The sequence below is a fragment of the Leopardus geoffroyi genome, chromosome C1, assembly GCF_018350155.1.
Source record: "Leopardus geoffroyi isolate Oge1 chromosome C1, O.geoffroyi_Oge1_pat1.0, whole genome shotgun sequence".
Taxonomy (NCBI): Eukaryota; Metazoa; Chordata; class Mammalia; order Carnivora; family Felidae; genus Leopardus; species Leopardus geoffroyi.
In genome coordinates, this window is record NC_059328.1 from 194,906,010 (window position 1) to 194,929,380 (window position 23,371).

The 23,371-nt window shown below is 35.9% G+C and overlaps 1 protein-coding gene across 6 annotated transcripts in view; it reads left to right on the forward strand.

The window, feature by feature from the left end:
• Window positions 1-23,371, forward strand: part of MAP2 (microtubule associated protein 2) — a 283,734-nt gene that overhangs the window by 61,674 nt on the left and 198,689 nt on the right. For all 6 annotated transcript variants that reach the window (XM_045481056.1, XM_045481057.1, XM_045481020.1 and 3 more), the window contains exon 2: window positions 7,837-7,886. The gene's annotated coding sequence lies outside the window, so the exon portion shown is untranslated. The remainder of the gene's footprint in view (window positions 1-7,836; window positions 7,887-23,371) is intronic.

Sequence of the window (23,371 nt, forward strand, 5' to 3'; positions counted from 1 at the left end):
AAAGCCTGTGACTCAGAGAAGTAGGTTCAGAAATGTGTGGAATGCTCCAATTTGGCTTGTTAGTGCCGTACTAGAGTTTTCAGGAAACGAGAGCTTTGGGCAACAGATTTACTTTATTGTTTAAGGATTGCCTATAGCCGCACATTCCTTTGAAATCCAAGTTTCACTGAGATGACAAAATGACCTGTTGGTAGGCCTAGGAGAATGTGTGCTTTCTGAATTAGAGAAAATCAGAGTTGTGACAATCTTACAAAATATCGTGATGTTAGACACAAGCAACATTTCTCCTTCTTGATGAGTGTCTCGTATGTTTCCCACATCTTTCCAAATCTCCGCTGTGAATCCAAGTATTAGTGTCAAGATTCTTCACTATAGATTTTGAACAAATAATTAATAATGCGTTCACTTTACTATAAAACCATTTCAAAGGAGACCTTGGATTTTAACGACTAATGGTTTGAGTGAACTGATAGGTTTTTCATACTGAAAAAAAATGAGCTTATTGGCTTTTGCAGATTCTATCCTCGTTCCAGTCAGTGTATCACCTTACTACCTAAATAAATACAGCATCATTCAGATACCTTCCAACTCTCAAATAACTCATGTTCCTTACTGCTGTGTTTCATCATAAGCCTTAAACGTAACAGTTAACTTCTTAAACTATATGCCTAACATTAATAAAAGAAAAATTATAAAGAAGAAAAAAAATGAAAAGCTCTTGGATGAAAATATGTTAGATCTTTTTCCTATAGACCTATAAGATAAGGTCAGCAAAATATTTCTTAAAAAACAGATACTGCCATCTTCCAAATATTTGCCCCACTGAAAATACTGGGAGAGAGAACTACAGGAGACCAGGCTCTATTTCCAAAATTTGTCTTTTTTTTTTTTTTTTTTTAACAGCATGCTTACAGTCACTGTTTCTGCCTGAATTAGAATATGCCAGAATTCCTTAAGGAATCACGCAGTTGGAAAGAATTCAGAATTCTAACTTAAAGGGCGCCTGGGAGGCTTGGTCCGTTAAGCGTCCAACTTCGGCTCAGGTCATGATCTCACGGCCGTGAGTTCGAGCCCCACGTCGGGCTCTGTGCTGACCGCTCAGAGCCTGCAGCCTGTTTCAGATTCTGTGTCTCCCTCTCTCTCTGACCCTCCCCCATTCATGCTCTGTCTCTCTCTGTCTCAAAAATAAATAAACGTTAAAAAAAATTAAAAAGAACTCTAACTTAAAATAAGAGATTAAAGAATATATGTATATATAAATATACACAGGCATACACCCAAATGTATGTATGTATTTCACCTTGTCTCTGACTTTTTTTTTTAAATGTTTTTATTTATTTTTGTGAGACAGAGCAAGTGGGAGAGGGGCAGAGAGAGAGAGAGAGAGAGAGAGAGAGGCAGAGACAGAATCTGAATCAAGCTCCAGGCTATGAGCTGTCAGCACAGAGCCTGACGTGGGGCTCGAACTCACCACTGTGAGATCATGACCTGAGCCGAGTTCAGATACTCAACCAACTGAGCCACCCAGGTGCCCCATCTTGTCTCTGACTTCTATTGTTATTTCTTTGCCTTAATAAATGATGTTTGTGTAGTGTCAATTACTTAGGGATCTTTATCTATAGGTACTGGATATTTAATCTTTATGAGCTTAGTTTTCTCCTGGGAAACTAATATATAATAACAGTATCTGCTGTATTTGGTCTTGTAAGGGTGAAGTGAATAATGCATGTGACATATTTTTGTACAATGTCTGAGTTATGTAGACACTTAATGATCATTTCTTACTATTGCTGTTGTTTTGTATTAGAAACAGTACAATAGTTTTGGAAAACAAATTCCATGACTGAGGTGTTTGAAAGTGCTTCACTTTAAGTGAGCTCTTATTATCCAGTTGCCCTAACACCCAGTCATTCTTTTTTCTGTGTTGTGACAGTAGATGAGTGACTTAGACACATGTAGCTGGCCCTCTGTAGTCTTAACCTGTATTTGCCATCATTATTATAGCAGCTACAGCAAACATGTCAGAGTACAGAACATTCCATTAAGAGCCATACCTAGTGCCTGGCTTCCTACAGTGTTATTTTATATGAATAATATAAAGTCTAGAGGTGAAATTAGTTGGAGTGTCCATGACTCAGCCTGTTTTTCCGGGGAGTGACTCATTCCACATTTATAGATAGATCCCTGACTTTATGCCATACACCACATTAAGTGCTTGAGATACAAACATGGATTTGCTGGGTCACTGACCCAGAGCAGCCCACAGTCTGGGTAGGCAGGCTACAGCATCATTCATTAAGAACAATATGGGTATGCATGTGGCCAGTACTTTATTAATGTTATATCTACCTATCAAGATGGTGACTAAATATACAATAATGTGGGCTGGCTAGATTACCTAACTCTATGGTTTGGATCATACACATATACTTCTGATTTTATATTGATATGTTTTAGCTTAATTATATCACCATAGTTTTCATTCCTTTTTGTTCTGTTTTTAGTGTTAAGTAAGACTTCATTCTTTTTGCATATCACATGAATCATACTCTCCACGAATAGGTCAGTTGTCTGATAAATACCTTCCCTTGATTATCCTGCCAGAAACTCAAACTTAATGTGTCTACAAAAGCCCCTCGCCCTCTACTCTTGCTCAGCGCCTTGATCTTCTTTCAGCCTTACCCATTTCTAAGAATGGCACCATCTTTCTCGGAGTCTGTCTCAAACCCTCAGAATTCTTTCGGCACCTTTTCTCTGTCCTGCGCCTTTCATATCCAACCGATTCCTAAGTCCCGTGACTTACACACAGCACTATGGACTGAATTGCATCCCCTCAAAACTCCTACATTGAAGCCCTAACCCCCAAAGTGACTGTATTTAGAGACAGGACTTTGGGGAGGTAGCTAGTATTAAATAAGGTCGATAAAATGAGGCCCTAATTTGACAGTGGCTATGTAAGGGCACAGTGAGAAGGTGGCTGTATACAAGCCAGGATATGGGCTTTTACCAGAAACTGATCAAGCTGGTACCCTGATGTCAGACTTCCAGGCTCCAGAACTGTGAGGAAATGCATTTCTGTTGTTTAAGTCTCCTCATCTATGGCATTTTGTTCTGGCAGCCTGAGCTAAGATACTTGCTATGGAGTAGTTAGGGTATTCTTCCTCCTTTGCACTGACACTATCTCTACCTGAGTTGACTCTTCCTTATCATTCACTTGGACTTTGGAAGGAGTCATCTAAGTGGTTGACTCTTTAATCTCATCTCATCTCTGATCCAATCTATACAGTGTTGCCAGATTCAGTTACCTAATTATGCCATTCTTGAATTTAAAACCTGCAGTTGTTCACTTTAGCATACAAAATTAAATATATTTAATTATGTAGCCTCGTCAGCTTGTCATTCAAGGTTATTACCCTATACAGACCCAACCTAGCCTTTCACCCAATTAGTGTTTTTCTTATGTGTTATATTCCAGTCAGGTAGGCCTGCAGGTGTTTGTACAGACAGCCCCTGGGGTTAGCTTCTTTCATTACTTTGTTTCTGCTGAGTCCATTAATCTGAGTGGGTCTCCTTCCCATTCCATCTCTGCTTATCAAAATCCTTTACCTCCTTCAAGGCCCAACTCAAATGCCTGTCCTCTGTGAATCCTTATCTATATAATAGGATTTCGTTGTGTTTTTTATTTCCTCTTCTTTGATCTCCTGTAGCTCTTTGCTGGTATTTCTTTGTGACAGCAAGCATATTCTGTTTAGTATCATAGCTTTTGTCTTTTGGCTTTTCATAACCACCCCCATCCCACCGCATTCTCACTAAGCTCTTTGATGGTAAAGAACTTTAGATCTCTGAAATATTAAACAAGGCTATTAAAAAAATACCCCACAGAACTGTTCTATATCTTAAAAACTAAAGATTATAAACAATTAAAAAGTACTTCAATTATTTTTTTTTAACAGAATTGATTTTTAATTTGTCTTGCAACTGCAGTCTTTCCTACGTTTGTATCTGTAAATTGATGCTCAAGCAGTAACTTTTCTATTAATCAACAACAGTTTCTGTAAACTGAGATTCATGTGTAACTCTAAGGGAAAAGCACAGCAAGTGTGAAAGGTGGGTTTTCAATTCACAACGGACCTGGGTAATCTAATAGTTAAAATATGTCTGCTGTTTTCCATTTTTATTTCTTGTGAGGTATAAACAAGCAAACTTCAGCTTGATACAGAGTTTATAATCTGATTTCATCATTACAATATGATTTATAAAATGTAGGCATGAGATCATTTCTTATTGGAAAAGAGAGGGGGGAAACAAGCTGTAGCAGTTAACTCTCAAGATTATTTTCTGACATTTCCCCTACCTTTTTGTTGTGGAGCAAGAGGATGGAGAAGTGGTGCTTTTATATGCTGATAAGTTAAGCTGCCTGGAAGCAGATGCAGAATCCTATTGAAAAGAATTTCATTTGAGTTCTGCTTAGGGCATTGTTTAGTGCAATACTACACTGAGTCTTGACCTGTGTGTTTGAAATGGCAGATGTTCACAGTGAAGGCTGAGCCTTAGGGCAACATAAATCTTCACTATTCTGTGCCTATTTGCTCAATAACTGGGTTGAATGAAAGAAAAAAAAACGGTCTAGAGACTTGTTATTTAGAAAGCAGCTGCTCTTGCTTGGCACTGCAAATGGAAGAGCCCCCTTAAGATAAGAAAAGCAAGCGAACAAACAAAAATCCTAAGGGCCCAAGTGAACATAAGTCCACCAGGTCAAGACTGTCCACCCCTTCTTCCTCAGAACTTTGTCTCCATTAAATATTTTTGATCCAAGTCAGGTGGGACAGGATGAAATTTTTTTTTTCTTATTTCTGCCCAAAGGGGAATTTTCAACTATTGAAATTTGGCAAAGCATCAGAAAAGCACAACACCAAGCACCCTCATTCATTTGACAGATATTTATTTACATTCTCCTGGGTGCTAAACACTGTGCTAAGCCAAAGGGTTCAAATATAAGATTTGCATAGCTAAAATAGCATTATTATTATTATTATTATTATTATTATATATATATATATATTTTTTTTTTTGAGAGCATGAGAGCATGAGTGGGGGAGAAGGACACAGGGAGCAAGAGAGAGAAAATTAAGCGGACTCCACGCTCAGCATGGAGCCTGACATGGCGCTTGATCCAATGACTTTGGGACCTGAGCCTAAATCAAGAGCCACCCAGGCACCCCAGAATTAATATTTTAAATAAAGTTTGTATTTGACTCATGCTATATTGAAAAGAAAATAAACTAGAATTTTTTGGAGGCAGGGCTGGGTTGGGGTGGGGAGGTAGTGGCCGTGGCAAGTTAGAATTTCTCCCCATGTATGGAATACATAAATAGCCAGGTTCATATTCCATAAAGCCTGACTTCTGAAAAGCTCTATAAATATCATTCTGTTTTTACTATGAAGACATATATGTAGAAAGGATAAAATCCAACTTATTTAAAAGAATATTGAAGATATCAGGCTCTTGATCTAGTATGTTCAAGAAGTCTTAGCAAGCAGTAGCTATGGCCAAATCGTACATTGAGGCTTAGGACAGCACACAAATGAATGTGCAGATCTATGTAGTCTCTCTTGGCTCCAGACAACGAGGGAGCCACATTTTCTTAGGGAATGATGGCTGGTAATCAACATGGTGAGAATGTACATATATGCAGTGTGCCCACTACTTGTTCTTTGTCGTTCATGTCTGGTACTCATGTGTACTATTTTAGCCTCCTCTTTCACACACAGTAGGACACTCACACATGCACGTGTACATATATAGCACACACAGCCACACATACAAAGTCGCTCGGTGTGTTGAACCACTGACCTTCCTGCTCTCCCAGTATTTTTCTTCTTATTTTAGGAAAATTTTCCTTCCTCTCTTTTTCCTTTTCTCTCCTTTACTAGTCTTTTTTTCTTGGTTTAATCCCTCCCACTTTCTTTTTTATTTAAATTTGTGGGGCAAAAAAGAAACAAAACAAAACAAAACTAGGCTTAATGGAGAGTGTCCCAGACTTTCTCTGTGGCATTCTGGGTATCTCAGTAATTTTTTTCATGGCACCCCATAGGCCAAAAGAAATGCTTCACAGTTCTGTTTCATTAGCATAAGTATGTATGTCCTAACAACTGAATGGCTTTTTGGGAAAAAAAATACACAAACATTGAAAGAAAAGTCTTTTTACTTCATACTTAGAAACCCACAGTTACTTACCAATGGTATGTGTGTGTGTGCCTGCTGGGTACAGCCCAGCCCTCAAAGCTGGGAGTCTGATTGGATGTTGTCATCCTCATTTCTTATTCCACATTGGTTTTCATGCCGTATTTGCTTTTATGTTACAAACGTTATCAAAATCCAACTTGGCAAAGTTATCGTATCATTGAAACACACATAGCAAAATCTAAAATTGAAACTGTGGCTTACTTCAAGTTAGTAGTTTGTGTTGTGCCTGATGGATGTTGCTGTGTTTTTCATTTATTGAATGTATTTATCAGTCTCTGAATTTACACTGGGGCCCTGGGGTACTGTGACACACAGCCTGGGAATTGGTGGCGTTATAGAAAAATAATAATATTGGTATCAAAGTAAGATAAAGGCAGGTGTTTGAAATGGGAGTAGACATATTAAAGGCATTAATCTCAAAAGTCCCTCAAAATGCCCCCAAATCCTGTCGTTTAATCTTCACAAATTTATCCACCTGTTAATTCATTCTTGCAAAATAAAGTTCACTTTTTTTTAAGCACCTACCCTTGAGATTAAAAATCAGGAATTTCATGTCCAATCATACTTTTTTGGTTTATTAGTATTTCTTTTATATTATCTTTTAATAAAAACTATATACTTAAGGTGGATAACGTGATGCTTGGATATACATAGTGAAATGATTACTGTAGGCAAGCTAATTAACGGAACTCCCTAGAGTATATGAATATTACTTTAGACTATCTTTTCATTAAATAATTACCATTTAAGGTTAATTTTACTTTTGGATTTAACCTAGGAGTCTAATAATGACCATTTGTAACAATATCTTGGGGAACAAATTCTAACTTCTAACCAGTTAACTCACAAATATACTTCTCACTTGTTTTTTGTTTTTAATTGGAGATTTAGCAGTAGACACTCCCTGCAGCAAGTCAACAATTATGCTCTATGTCATTTTAGTTATTATCTTGACTAACTTTCCAAAAGATAGGCTGACTTTTGGCACGGAAGTTTTGGGTTTGCTTTTGTCCTTGGTGTATCTTCTTTGGTACTTCCATTTGATAGTGTGCTTCTCAGCATAATTCAGTGGCAGGACTAAAGTGTAAGACAGGAGTGGGAAGATGGATATTTTGCCCCTGGAATTGCCTTATTTGGCTTCTGTTGCTTTTTAACAGGTTGTTGATACTGGACTAAAAATCTGCAGACTGTTAAACCAGATTAAGGATCCAAATGCAGTCGTTTTATTATTTTCAATTAAACATCTTTCATGAGAAATGGTAGTCTATGAGTACAGAATTGGTTAAAAAATTGAGGGGAGGTTGATGTTTTAGAACATAAGCACAAGCATTGTTCTGCTTTACGTAAAAACAGCTGAACATAAAAATAGGGCCTAATTCGGGCATATAATACATCTTGTTAAACAAATTCCAGAAAATAAAGTTTTATAACTACATAACCCTCCTTATTATAAACGTATGTGTTGTCAGCCAGTACATTTTATGGTCAAGGAACCAAATAACTTGACTTCATCTTCTTTCTTAGTAAAATAAAAGATTGAATCATTCAGTTGATTTAATTTACAGGATGTTTTTCTGTTTATCTTTCAGATTTTATTGATCTGATCCAAGGTATCTTGTGACTGCTGGCTGGAATTAAGGTTGGTGATGTGTTTATATCGATTATGAATAAGCTGTGAAATAAAATAGAGGCATCTTGGGCCTTTGGACAGCTGGGTCAAACAACTCTTGCAGAGAGTGGTGTTGAAAGCCAAAACTTAGTGAGAAATGGATGATTTCCGACTCGGGGCACTTAACACACATGTTTTCCTCAGCAGCATTTGTTTTCATAGTTAGTATAATTTATTTCATTATCAAGTATTGTTTCATTTATTTTACCTGTCTTACTAGCTGAATTTTGATCAAATAAATAAGATCCAATTCTAATTTATTCATTTAATAAATACATATGTCAGAAGAATGACTTCTTTGTAAGGCTGGCTAACATTTTAAAGAATGGTCAGCTTCCTGAATTTGCAGGGAAACACTTGAGACCCACAGTTTGGTGTCCACACTTCCTGAGATGGGTGGAGTTGAGACATTGCTTATCAGCTGCAAATTTCGATTAATTGGCAAAAATGTTAAGATGCCATTCCTTTTGTTCTATTTTCTTGTTAATTGGTTTTATGGGAGACTCAAAACTAGCTTAACTGGGTTTAGAGTAGTAACAGAGTCTTGAAGTTTGCTCACATCAGTAAGCTTGGAATTTTACTTATCCTTTCTATTTTCTTCTCTAGAATATGTATTCAGATTTTAAAACAAAGGAAAAAACCAGTCACTCTATGAAACGAGGGCTCTTGTTGCTCATATAACAGCAAAATGCCAGGTGTTGCTAAATTTTTTGTGTAGGGCTTTGATTAATAATTAACAAAGAAAAACATTGGCTTTTCATTTATGCTTACATTAATCACGATTAGCCTTCAAAGCCCACATTTACCCTTCAAATTGCAGTGTCTAGCACATGGCAGGCACACAGTAAATATGTACCTTTTCTGCCTTCAATTCTGACCTCACTCTTCTACCCCCTACACACACACACACACACACACACACACACACACACCACTGACTGTTGTTTCTCTTTTTCATGTACAAACTATGCTTTCCTATCTTTGAAATATGTGTGGATTATAGTAAAAAGACTATGTTGGAATCATGCCTACTGATAATTAGAAACAATAAGAAAAAAAGTAAAATGTTTACACAAGGATAGTTGAAAATCTTTATTTGTATCCTGTATTATTTTATCATGTGTATTCATATAGTTTGGAGTTGAGTTTATTGAAGATACTTAGCTTGGCTTCCTTTCACATCTGCTCCTGAGTACATTCTATGTAAACTTGCACACATTTAAGCATGAAATTTCTTGTAAGACTTTTTGAACTTCTGGCTACTCCTCTTTTTCCTGCCAGTCTGTATCCATCTGCCAAGCAGAAATTACAAGTAGATGAGATTTTTGGCAAAGTGTAAACCTTTGAATTAGGAATATTTTCATATATAGGGTTAACTTTGAACTGTTACTTTTTCATTTTAATTAAAAGTAAATCATACTTTGCCCCTCTTCCTTCTTGGGTTGTGTTTTATGGTTGGTATGATTGACATGGCAACTTGAAATCTTATCTCCTTTTGGCCACTTTTCAGAAAGAAGAAAAAAAATAAAAAGAAACATGTAAAAGAAAAGAAGTAAAAAATTTTGTTAAAAAAAAAAACGTTAAGAGTAATACACAGAAACTTTTCTTGATCTGAGCCACTACCCATCTTCCATATGGAGAGTTGCTTTTGTGGAAGGGTGAACATAATTTAAGTGTGTTCAGTCTAATTGAGATAAGTCAGGGTGACTTACATATTCCAAAATAAATATATCAATTAAAATATATAAAATGTATGTAGAAATGGAAACGTGTTTAATCCTCTCATTGCTAGGTGTCTTCCCACATGTATATGTGGTTTAGCATAATTGGTATTGTTTTTCTTTTTAGCTGAGAACGAAAAGAGTTAAATTTGTTAGTTATCTAAATCATACTTTGGAAACGTAGCTGGATATAACAGGGCTTTTCAAAAATGTATTAATTCACCAGAAACAGCCAGACTCTCAACATAAAATAAGATAATATAATGAAAATGACCATTCTTTTCAAAACTAGAGCTAAGTCTTTTGCTTCAGGAAAAAAGTCTTCCTCATAGAAAAGCTCCTTCTTAATATTAGCTGAGCAAAATAGTGACGCTGGATAAAAGCAAGATACAGATGGGGTATACAAAAGGGGGTGCCAGAAATGTTCTTGCACTTCTGCACAGCAAAGGAAACATCAACAAAATAAAAAAGCACCCTACTGAATAGTAGAAAATATTTGCAAACATCTATCTGATAAGGTATTCGCAATATATAAATAACTCATACAACTCAATAGCAAAAACACAATCTGATTAAAAAATGGATAGAGGACTAAATAAGACATTTTCCTGAAGAAGACATACCAATAGCCACTGGACACATGAAAAGATGGTCAGCATTACTAATCATCAGGGAAATGCAAATCGAAACCACAATCAGATGCCACCTTACACCTGTTAGAATGGCCAGGATCAAAAAGATAAAGAATAACAGGTGTTGGCAAGGCTGTCTAGGAGAAGAAACCTTTGTGCATTGTTGGTGGGAATGTAAATGGGTACAGCTACTATGAAAATCAGTATGGAGGTTCCTCAAAAATCTAAAAATAGAACAACCATACAATCCAGCAATTTCACTTCTGAAATGAAAACACTAACTCAAAAAGATATACACCCTCATGTTCATTGCAGCATTATGTATAATAGCCAAGGTATGAAAACAATCTGTGTCCATTGATGGATGAATAAAGAAGATGTGGTGTGTGTGTGTGTGTGTGTGTGTGTGTGTGTATGTATGTGTGTGCAAAATGGACTTACTTAGACATAGAAAATAATGAAATCTGCCCATTTGTGACATCATGGATGAATCTTGAGGGCATTATGCTAAATGAAGTAAGTCAGACAAAGAAAGACAAATACTATATGATGTCACTTATATGTGAAATCTTAAAAAAAAAAAAAAGTTGAAAACAACCTAAGTTCATAGATACAGAGAACAGATTGGTGGCTGCCAGAGGCAGGGGCGGGGGGGGGGGGTGGGCAAAATGGGTGATGGTAATCAAAAGGTACCAACTTTCTGTATTAAAATGAATAAGTCATGGGGATGTAATATATATCATGGTAACTGTAGTTAATAATTCTGTACTACCTATTTGAAAGTTGCTGAGAAAATAGATCTTAAAAGTTCTCATCAGAACAAAATACAATTTTATAACTATGTGTGGTGACAGATTTAACACAGCTTATCGTGGTGATCATTTTGCAATACATACAAATATCGAATCATGTTATATACTGAAAGTAATGTAATGTTATATGTTAGTTATACCTCAATAAAATTTTTAAAAGAGAAATGTCTTTGCAAAATTTCATCAATTCTAAGATGTCCATTTCTTTCACATAAAACTATGTAAAATTAAAAAAGAATGCCATAGTTGGCAAATATTTTTTTCTTTTATCCTAGCAAATGAAAGTATGTCTTACAATAGATTGTATCTTAGATTCTATGAAATACAGTATTACTAAATTTAGATTGGCAAAAAATTTAAATTCCCTAAAGTTATTACAAATGGGAACCAGAATGATGTCCAGAAACTAGAAAGTCAGACTTGTTACTGATTCTTAAAACATTTTGCACCACCATTTTATCTTTAAAAGAATGTGTATAAATGTGTATCTACTTTTCCAATTCATTTTTTCTCTTATTTATACTGCTACTAATATTTCGGTATATTTCCCTCCATTTTTTATCTTGCTTTGTTTTCACAAAATTGAAGTTAAACTTTGTATCCTGTAACTTCTGGTTACTTGAAAATGTGATTTTACTGCGTGGTTTTATCCTATAGATATTCTATTTTTTTTTTTCACTATTTTACTTATTGTTGGACACGCAGATGATTTCTAATATCTCACCATTTCAACTTGGATGTGGTCCTTCCTCCTAATTCTAGTCTATACCTCTGCCTTGGATTCTGATGCTTTCTGTTATGTTTCTATACTACTAGGCTGCTTGCCATCAAGTTCTTTGCTTTCATTATTTTATCTCTAAAACGGGAACAAAAATAACATACTTCAATTAAAATATTAAATGTGGTAATGTATAATTATGAGTAAAAAAAGGGAGGGTTCCAAATCACTTTTAAAACCTCTATCAAAGGTCTTTTTTTCCTCTAGGTTTTGCATAAGGAACACATTCTGGTGCTTCTCTTAAGGCAGGCAATAAAACTAATGAAGATCTTTAAACTGACATTAATTTTAAAAATAAAATATAAATATTCTAAAATAAAATATAAAAATGAAGGAAGCCAGAAATTTTATACACATATATGACAAACTAAGCTGCATATTGCACAACTGAATGGACTTTCACTTAAGAACCAGTGTAGAATGGGGCACCTCGGTGGCTCAGTTGGTTGGGTGTCTGACTTTGACTCAGGTTTTGATTTCATGGGTCATGGGTTTGAGCCCTGTGTCCGGCTTTGTGCTGACAGCTCAGAGTCTGGAGCCTGCTTCAGATTCTGTCTCCCTCTTTCTGCCCCTCCCCCACTCATATTCTGTCTCTCTGTCTCTCTCTCTCAAATAAACATTAAAAAAATTGAAAACAAGCAAACAAACAAAAAAAGAAAACCAATGTAGAAAATGAGAATAATATAATCAGGAGTGGGGAGAGAGGATACACTTATGTCTTCTGAATAAGCTTTGTGCTTTGAGCTTTCCAGGGTCAAGACCAACAAGTCTTTGACCAGCTATGTAGCCTTCAGTATCACCTGAGGGAGAAACTCTATTTCGCCTCTAAATTGTTTCATGTTGCTTCACACATACCTCACAGTGTTTGTTCATACCTCGATATGTTATGATTAGTTCCGGATATTTCTTATCTCTCCTAGTAACTCATAGCAACTGGGGTCTTTGCCATTTTGTCTCATGCTCTGGTTAGGCCTTGTAGGAGTGAACATCCAGGAATTGCTTATTGTATGAATTCTGAAGATTAGAAGCAAGCCACAATGAACAATTTTGCTGTGTGTCTATAAGCGAAATACACAGTTAAACATATATATGGATCTGTGCGTATATATATACGTCCTAATAATTATTTTTTTAAGTTTATTTATTTATTTTAAGAGAGGCAGAGACGGCACAAGTTGGAGAGGAGCAGAGAGAGAGAAAGGGAGAGAGAGAATCTCAAGCAGCCTCTGCTGTCAGCACAGAGTCTGATGCGGGGCTCGAACACACGAACTCGTGAGATCATAACCTGAGCCCAAACCAAGAGTTGGACACTTAACCGACTGAGCCACCCAGGCGCCCCAGTCCTAATAATTATTAATCACCGTATTTTCTCCCCTGGTGATGGAAGAATTTGAACAAAAAAGCAGGGACTTTTATTTGAACAGTAAATCACCCAAAAAACATTTGAAGCAGTAACAATCATTAGGTTTAATATGTGGAATTTAAAAAAGTAAAGGTGATTGTTTTGTCATTCTGTTTTATCCCTACATTTAGCATAATATAATAGTAGAAGTATACTAATGGATGAAAACTTACCCAGAATTCTAATCATTGGATTAACATGTGACACAGTGACTCTGAGATTCCAGGAAAATTTGCAGAATGCCTAATTATTTGATTGCCACTTTAAGGAAAGATCCAAAGCTACTAGAATCACATGTCAAACTGGAAAGACCAGTTGGTTCTAGGGAGAATTTGCTTTCTCTGGTGCAGCTTTCTGAAATCTGAAGCATCGTAAATCCTTATTTTCTCCTTTTTATAAAAGGTAATCCTTTCCCATTACGAACATTGAAATCAAGAAATAAGCTTGTGACATGATTTGGAATGGGAGAGGTGGGGGCAGGTGAAAGTGGGGGTGACAGGTGTAGGAGAGGAAAAGTTTTCTCTTCTTTCCTTCCAGGTGCTTTGGCTACCCTAATAATTAAATTGACATAGGACATACTAACATAGGGGATAAACAAATTTAATTTTGTATGGGAGCTCATAAAAATATGAGACTCAAAGAAGCGACCAAAGCTGGCAACTTTCGTACCTTTTAGACAAAGAAACAATAAATTTGTGAACCATTGACATGATAAAGAAGTTTGGGCTCAGGGGTAGTAAATTAGTGAGGAAGTAACAAGGTTTGTTCATTCAGCCTTCTGGACTCTGAATTCCCTCTCTCTGGTGATAAGGATGTCTCTTTACCTCCTAGTACAGGGAGGATACCTTTCATAAGGGAGATTTATTTCCTGCTTTCGGGAGGACAAAAGAGGATCAGGGTGTCTTTCTTGCACTGGCTATTCCTTAAATAAATTTTATTTAAAATAATCAATACGCCAAGTGACATACTTTGGGGTAGCCTGCCCAGAACCTAATCAGAGACAAACTTGCTATCACCTCTCAATCTCCTCATATGATCTAGGGGAATAACCTCAGGAAGATGTGTTACCAGAATTGCTCCTTTATTTTGAGAGAGTCTTGACATACTGAGGAAACAGGCTTGTTGTTGCCACAGAGGACAAATAGGATAAAGCAACTCACTGGAAATATATCAAGTAACTACTAATGAGTCTATTTTTTCTTTGTCAAAAAAAAAAATTCTAGCTGAGTCTTTTTTTCTTAACTAAATGTTTATGGTATCAAATGGCTACAAAAGACAGTCCTTTGGCTATATTTTCAAATAAATCCCTTGCTTCTGAAAACAAACTTGTGGGTTTAATTCACTGACCAGCTAATTTTTATTTTTTTCCTCAATTCATGTGAAAGAAAGAATGCTGTTCCAAAGAGTAGCTCTGCTGATCTTTTTGCAGATTATTTATATCATTAAAGAATACCATGAATTTAATTTGGGCCTATATCTTGTTAGGGAAGTTTGAAGGATTTAAAAACAAGAAGTACACTTTCTTCTTATGTAAGGAGCCCATTCATTTAGAAATGCTTTATTTCTTTCACAGCCTACTTAGTGCAAGGTAATAACTTTAAATTATTGAAAGGGGATATGCTTTCTTCTTCCTCAGCTTCTATAAACCCACGTGATGTTATTAAGTTTCATTAGTTATTCATCTAAGAATAGAAAATCATCAGTTGCATAGCAGAAAAAGGAATGTAACATATATGGATGTTGGATAGATACATAGATATGCCTACTGGTGTTGGATAGTTTTGGCAATAAACAATACAAGGGCTTTGCTTTGGAGCATACTTGATGGGCCATTCTTGTTAAAGAAGGTAAAATTATCTGCCTTTTCTGAACAAACTCCCTACAGTTATTTGGCAATATAAAAATGTTAGTTGAAAAACCAAGTAGACTTGGTTTCATTCCATATTATTCAATGTCCCGTGACCATTAGCTTATGTTTTTTCAGTCTTTGCTTTGTTTACTTTTCTTGCCACTATTTTAATCTAATTAGTAAAGAGCTGAATAAAAACAAAACAATACATTATACACATGCTTCTATGTCTATATTTATATATCCATCCATGTCTCTCTTTCAGCCCCCCTTTCTGTCTTTTGTAAAAGTTATATGTCCTTCAAATAAAGTTTATAGTTCAAAAGTAGGGCAAGCATATTTATATTCTAACTTTTAGAATATAAATAGATATTTAAAACTTTAGGTACTATCATCATTTTATAAGTAGAGAAACTTAGTCACAAAACCAGACACAATTTTTACTAACGACTGATTCTGTGTAAAATGTAGTAGTTCTTAAAAATATAGAGGTGTTTTGGGGGATAAAATAAGTATAAAAAATGGGTCAGTAAACAGAATGTTTAATTTGATAGGCAACTTTATAGATGCAAACACTTTCAAATTCCACTTGACTTTCCATTATCTTTCAAGGACTCAGAGATGTAATACAGATGATTTGGCAATAATATCACAGGGAGAGGACCTTTGTACTCAGTTCCTTTGGGATTTTCTTCCTGTTTTAAATAACTGGAAATTAGGATATACATTTTTCACTATTAGTAGTATATTTGAGGCATGCACAAACAGCTATGTAGGCTAGGTGAAATCAATGGCCAAAAAGAAATTTATTTCTGTTTTCAAGCGAGGCTATTACATGTAGGTATTTAAGTGTAGTGTGATCACCTTTTCTTATATTTCACACAAGGATTACACAACATAAAAAAATGCATGTTACATATTTTTAAAAAACATTTTTCTTTTAATGTTTATTTTATTTTTGAGAGAGAGAGACAGAGCATGAGCATGGGAGGGACAGAATCTGAAGCAGGCTTCAGGCTCTGAGCTGTCAGCACAGAGCCCGACGCGGGGCTCAAACTCATGAACCGCGACATCATGACCTGAGCCGAAGTCGGATGCTTAACCGACTGATCCACCCAGGTGCCCCCATGGTACATATTAATAATTACTTAAATGACCTTAAAATATCTCATGATACTTGAGTGATTGTGCATCAACTATAAACATAAATTCCCCAGAGAAGTTACCTAAGTAATTTTTATTTCCCTTATCAAATATCATTCTGCCTTTTCCACTGTACCTGGAATTGTATTCTCTTTTTACATTGCAGAGACTGAAGCAATGTTTGTTCATTTTATTATTTTCCTGTATTTAGTTTCTCTTTGGATTAAATGTAGTATCTTTTCCACTTCTATGTCATGGTTTGCTCAGTGATATTTTTACCAGGTTATTATTTATCCCATGAAGTCCACACAGATTTTGTTCTTGATACTTATTTGTTTATTTCAGCATTTTGATTTTGCCATATATGGTGTCCAACTCAGCCTATCAAACAATGTAGCATCTTATTGGATGCAGGAGTCATTAGCTAAGGTGGCCCCACATGGAGGTACATCACTTCATGCGGTGAAATGATCATGAGGGGTGGGGGAAGCAAGAAATGTGCCCAATGAGGAGAATAGTCTATGTAAAAAAAAAAAAAAATCCTAGTCACAGATAAATGTCTGATAGCCAAATGGGATTTAAAAAGGAAAGAGGCAGGGAGTGGGGAGGGGAGTAAGATAGCCCAGATGTGAACTCTTTGTGCCTGTGGGGAATCAAATTATTTTTTTCAGTCTCATTGTTTCATGTAAATTTACAGATGAAAGGATTTCTAAATCATGAGTTGTTACCTGTACTCTCATATTAAAGTCTTTGCATATATGAAATAGCCTACATGAGAAAGTATATTTCCAGTGAAACAGTTATTAATAAGTCAAGTATTGAGAATACACTTGCAATTTATTTGAGTGCTGGGTTCTGTGGATGCTTTAGAAGTATTAAAAATGATTCATTTGTTCTCCAATAGCTTGTGGTCAAGTTAAGGAAAGGGAAAACTAAAGCATGTAAATAGTAACTAATACATGTGATACAATCAAATCCTAAGTACAGACATAACCTTCTAGGGAGATCTAGAGAAGATATAATTCACTGTAATTTACAGAGACCTACCTCATTTTAAAAAGAACTTAAGTTGGGTTTAAAGGTGAATAGAATTTAGGCAAAATAGAAACTGAGAGGTCGAGAAAGAAGGGCATTTCTTGAAAGGGGTCTATGGAAGCCAAGGCACAGAGAAAGTACCAAAGACTGAGAAGTTAGGAAATCTGAAACAGAAGGTGCAAGATGGTTTTACTTTGGACCTGATTCTTCCTCTTCTCATTCTTCCCTTTCTTGTTTTTTCTTTCCACAAATATTTGTTGAACTATGTCAGATGACAATAACAATACAATTTAGTAACAAATCTTATGTCCTCTGTTCAAGGAAAGACACGGAGCACAGTGGAACACAAGCAGTGGAATGGTTTTCTGGGGACTTGGGTTGGTTAACCGTGAGTTTTATAGAGCATTAGAAGAGGCAATGCAGAAACAGGGCCTGATTGGCTAGGAGGTTGAGGATTTCTTTCTAAGCAGGTTCTATTATCTAGGGAAAGGTAACCTAGCTAAAGCTGGGTTGGATGATTGTGACTGGTATATGATAGGATTCCTGGACAGTTATTTCCCAAAACTGCAGTCTGACTTAAGTTTAGATTTGTCACCTGGGCTGTGCCACTGGGGTGGGTAGCCTCCATTTTGTTGATCCACATATCCTTTGTCAACTTTTATGTATATCTGTTTTTTCACTCTAAGCAGGAATTCAATTCATTAGATCTTTCATACTCTTTTGGTGCACAAAGAATAATTACATACAGAAATACTAATGTGAATGTCTGTTCCAAGAGCTTCCATTAAGAAAGTTACATTTGTGTGTTAGATTTTATGAAAAAAAACAACAACAACACAGTATCTCAAGATAAGGGAACTAATGCTCCAGCTGACATTCGTGCTATCAGGTTTTATTTAATTTTGATATCAATGTCGCCAAACTTGTTTATAATTAAAGGTAAATGAAGTACTAAATTTAAGTGCTATAATCAAATGATAATTATTTTGGGTATATAATTATAATTAAATTTATAATTCAATAATGTTTATAATTAAAGGTAAGTGAAGTACTAAATTTAAGTACTATAATCAAATTTCACATGAGAAATTTGGAATTTCACCATTTAAATTATTTGTTAAATTATCTAAAAGGGCTCCACTAAAGGGAGAAGGGTTAATTGGAATTGAAATTATTGGGGAAATATAATTAAAAACAAACTTCTTCCAACTCAGAAATCTTCTCCACAAAGGTAGTAGAGGAAAAACAAAAACAAAAACACACAAAAAAACAAAACACCACCTTTTGTTCAATAAACATTAAATGAGAATGTGATGCACATTGAAGGCAATCCAGTTAAGAAGAGATTGCAAAGACCAAAAGAAATTTCAGTCTTTTTTATAATCAAGCAGATAAAACCCATTATCTACATGCTTTCAAGAGAAACAATAACTAATCCTTCTGTAAGAGCACTAAATTTACCTGGTAATTGGGGTGACCATCTGTGTTAGCTAATTGGCTTTCTCTAGAGGAGAAACACACTTCTCCTAACCTTTATGATAGCAAGTAGTTTTACAGTTTGGAGCAAGGAGCCCACTGAAGTTAGGCTGCTCAATCTCCCACAGGAAGGTATAAAGAGAGAGAGAAGCTACCTCCTTTCATGTTTGCATAAAAAAAAAAAAAAAAAAAAAAAAGGCTCCTAGGCCCTTGAAGAAACATTCCTGAGTGTTAGAGGGGCCAAAGGCTTAATTAGCCATTATAAAGACTTATATGCATTTGAAAAGGAGAATGAAAAAAATTCTAAAAGATAAAGGAGGAGGGTGAAGTCTCTTATTTTTAATGGGCAGAATTAAGCCTCTTATTTTTCATTTGTGTTTGCCCTTCCAATGAATAAAATCACTTTCTTTAAAAAAGTAGGCAATGGATCGTTTTGGTCCTCCAAATATACTGCTAATATATTCTAAAACAAAGGGAAAAAATAGGCTTTAAAGTGGAAAGATTTAGGTAAAATCATCACTTCTTCCTCAGTCATTGTAACGCCATTGCCGGGTAAATTAGTGGGGCCGTACTGCTCAGATTTGGCTTTTGTCAGGGAAGGCTCAGGCTCTGCAGAGGGCGGAATGGACAATATAAAAATAACTTAAACTACTCCTTTAAGTGTGTTCAAAGCTTTCTGGTGCATTTAACTTAAACTTTCTGAACTGGTGGACCTTTGGTACTCATTCAAATGCTAATGTTTGGCCTTCTGCTTTTTTAAAGAAATGCAAGCTGGAGGTCACGTGACCCTAATTACTGCAATTATGAGCTTTCTGGGAGTAATCACTCTGGTTGCACCCAGATGAGCATCTGCTGATGATAAATAGATCTGGAGATTACTAAGACCAGGCTTCCTTATAAGACATCCAGTTATTAATTTCTTCATATATGTATACATATACAGAGCAAAAACCCATATACTCTAATGAGTGCATTCTTTTTCCATAAAGTTATTTTTTTTCCTTAAAATTCTTCAAATTTAATTGGAACAGTTGAAAATGCGTATTTGTGTATGTGCATATATTAGCATTCTAAAGGAAGACATGGAAAAGCTCTAATAATGACTAATAATGACTAATAATGAAGCAGCACCCTTCCCCTACATACATTTTAGCTTTCTGTGCAGAGTAAAGAATGTTACAAGGGCTTAATCTTTTCAGCAGAAGTATCATTTGATGTCATTTTATTCTGTTCTGTTTTATTAATTTGGGGATGAAGACCTAACTTCTAATCATAAGGGAATGTATCTAAGGGGAAATTCTCCAGACAACATAAGGCTTCTAGGAGTCATCCTTTAACAAGGAAAATTACTTTCCCATGTAAGTAAGGCCATTTACTTCTCAAGAGGTTATCATTTCATAGGATAATTTTTAGTGGACTCAGTTTTAGATTTCATTGTATATTATTGGATTATTTTTACCCTGGCCCATATCACACAACAACATTTGAGCAAAACTCTGTTTATGCTGAATTGCTATCTTTTTGAAATAATGTTGATAGACAACAGTGAGATTAAAGATCGTGTGTGGCGTCCTTGTTTGAGAATCCCTCATTTTGCCAACTTGCTTCTAAAGTCAGGGTTAGAACTTATACTTTGCTATTTTAGTGTTCAGGCAAGCTAAACTTACTTCCAGTCTGTGTAAAATGTACATTTTACAAATAGTAAATTTCTGGTTCATTAAAGAAATGCTTTTGTGAGCACCATGACGTGCCAAGAAGTGTGCCAGAAGGTGTAGGGGAGGAAAACTAAATTTCCCTTTACCCTTCTGGGTTCTCAGCTGAGACAACCCTGTAATGAAAGAGAGATTAACAGGAGAAAAACAAATTTAATTTCATTTCATTCATGCATGGGCCCCAAAGATATGAGATCCAAAGAAGTGATCAAAGAAGGCAGCTTTTATACCTTTTAGACAAAGAAACCATAAATTTGTGAAGAGTTGACAAGACAAAGAAGTTTAGGCTTGGGTAGCAAATTAATGAAGTAGCAAGATTTGTTTATATAGGCTTTTGGCCCTGAAATCCCTATCGATGGTGAGAAGGAGGCCTTCCGCCCTCCAAGTTCAGGGAGGGTACCCTTCACAGAGGAAATTCATGTCCTGCTTTCATGAGGACAGAGAAGAATCAAATTGTCCTTCTTACTTCAGCTGTTTCTTAAGTGTCTTTAATTTCAAAGCAATCAGTATGCCAAGTGGCACATTTTGGGGTGACCGGTCCTGAACCCCATCAAAGGGAACATGACAGGCACTGTCTTGCTTTCTAATATTCAGGACTTAAGTGGAACAGCCTTTGAAATACAAACACGTCTTCTACAGAACATTTGTGTGGCATATCTACATGTGATACAGAGTTTGCTAAATGATTTGTCTTCATCTATCAACAAGTTAAAAATGCATCTATTGATGGCTTTTAAAAGGCTTTTTGTGGCAGCACCTGTCAAGTTTCCCTCCTACCCCCTTTTTTTGTCATCACTAGGAAACGACACAATTTATTCTTAAAGAATAAAGGATGTCTGATTGGATCATAACCCTTTCCTCCTACCTTCATCTGTCTGTCTTTGTTCTTCTGCCTTGCTTCTTGTAAACTCTTTAATCTTCTTTAACAACAAAAAAAGCTACTTCATTTGTAAGGATTGAGATCTCTCTTTTCTAACTTCTCAGAGAAAGAACAGTAAAGAGACTTGGCCATATTCAAATTCTGTCAGCTGGGACTCTGTGCCTTTCAAAGATGACATTAGAAGCACATTCATGTTCCATCTAAACTGATACGCCAGGAAATTGGGATCTTGAGATCAATAGTTAAAGCTTTACATATAAAATTCTATAGCATATTTTAAAGGAGAAGCTTCACACACTAATTTGCCAAATTGAGTAATTATTGTGTCATAAGTATAAGAGCCCCCCATTCCTTTTGCTGAAATGATAGATTAAATATTTGATAATATAGTTCAGTTGTTCAGCATTACGACTTCTTATAAGTAAAAGCATAAATCACACACAACATTTTTGGCAGATAGATGTTCAGAGATTTGGTTGAGAATAGGTTGTCTTCATATATATAATTCAAATGAAGGGAGTTTGTCCACTCACTTTTAGAGATGTAGCAGAACCTGTGGTGAGCTTCTCCTGACACTAGAGATCCAACCAGACAGCTCTTGCCAGAGTCATTCGGTCATTTCTGCCACAAATGGCAGTGCTCCTTTTATTTCACCAGTTGGATCTCCTCTATGATAGGAGAGGAAAAAAAAAAAAAAAAAAAGGAGTAACATAGACATCAAGAGCTAATCAGAGCAGAAAGGCATGGCCGTGAACGAAGAAGGCAGAAGTCAGGAACGTTATGCACATGGCCAGAGCAAAAATGATGTCATTTGCCACAAAATAGCATTTTGAACCCTGAAGGCAGAGAAAGAAAAGTGAGTTGGCAGAAGTCTTACAGGTTTAGATGAATGATACTCAATCATGTTACTGAAGTAGGTTGACAAATCTTCAAGACTGAGGAAAATAGTGCCTTATAGCATGTTTCAAGAAATGTTTGTGACAAATACTTTTCAAAATAACTTGAAAGGGCTGTGAATGTATTTTATGATTTGGAGTCACTGATTGAGGGTTTAAATCAGTATATAAAATACATTTCAGGGCACTTGGGTGGCTCCGTTGGTTAAGCATCCTACTCTTGATTTCGGCTCAGGTCATAATCTCACCATTCGGGAGTTGGAGCCCTGTGCTAAGCTCTGTGCTGAGTGCGGAGCCTGCCTGGGATTTTCTCTTTCTCCCTCTCTCTGCCCCTCCCCAGCTCATTCTCTCTCTCTCTCTCTCAAAATAAATAAGTAAAATTTAAAAACATAAAATAAGTTTCAAAATTATTAATAGGTGTAAAAAGCTTGCAGTTGTGGGTCTCTCCTAATGAGAGAGGCATGGAATCCTGGAAATTGTTATTAGAAGAGTCGTCAATTAGGGTCTTTCCGAAAGCTCTTACTTAGAAGTTCTTTGTCTGTTCACCTTTGGCCAAATTTTAAATCTATCTCATTAAGGGAAAGTAATAGTTGATGCTACCCCCTCAGAAATAAGTGTCCCACTCAGACATATTATAATTTATGGACAGGAAACACAAACCAATAAACCATAGACATCAACTCCATGCAGCCCACAATCATAGGTGTAAGAGTAGTCGAGTAGTTGTGACTCTAATGAATTTAGAGTTGTCTTTTCCTGTTTATCTATGGATACCTCAGTCTGGTTTTTAGATATGACATATTGCATGCTTATGGAAAGGCTGGTAAGATACAAATCAAATTCTGATATTTGTATTCACCTGAAATTAGTTCCAGTAAATAGTTCCTCAGCCTCATCTTTTGCTACTTCCTCTCCCTTTATTTTCCATTTTTCTGTTGAAATGCGTGGTCACGTATCAGTTTCATAGAGAAGCCTTCCCTCCACTGGGCTAGATGTTTTGGCTATGCATTCCTGTAACACCTCGACTTTCACCTGTCATTACACTTCACTTTTTTTGCATTGCTTAATCAACCTTCATTTTTCTTAGTAATTAGATTCTAAGTTCCTTGAAGGCAGAGA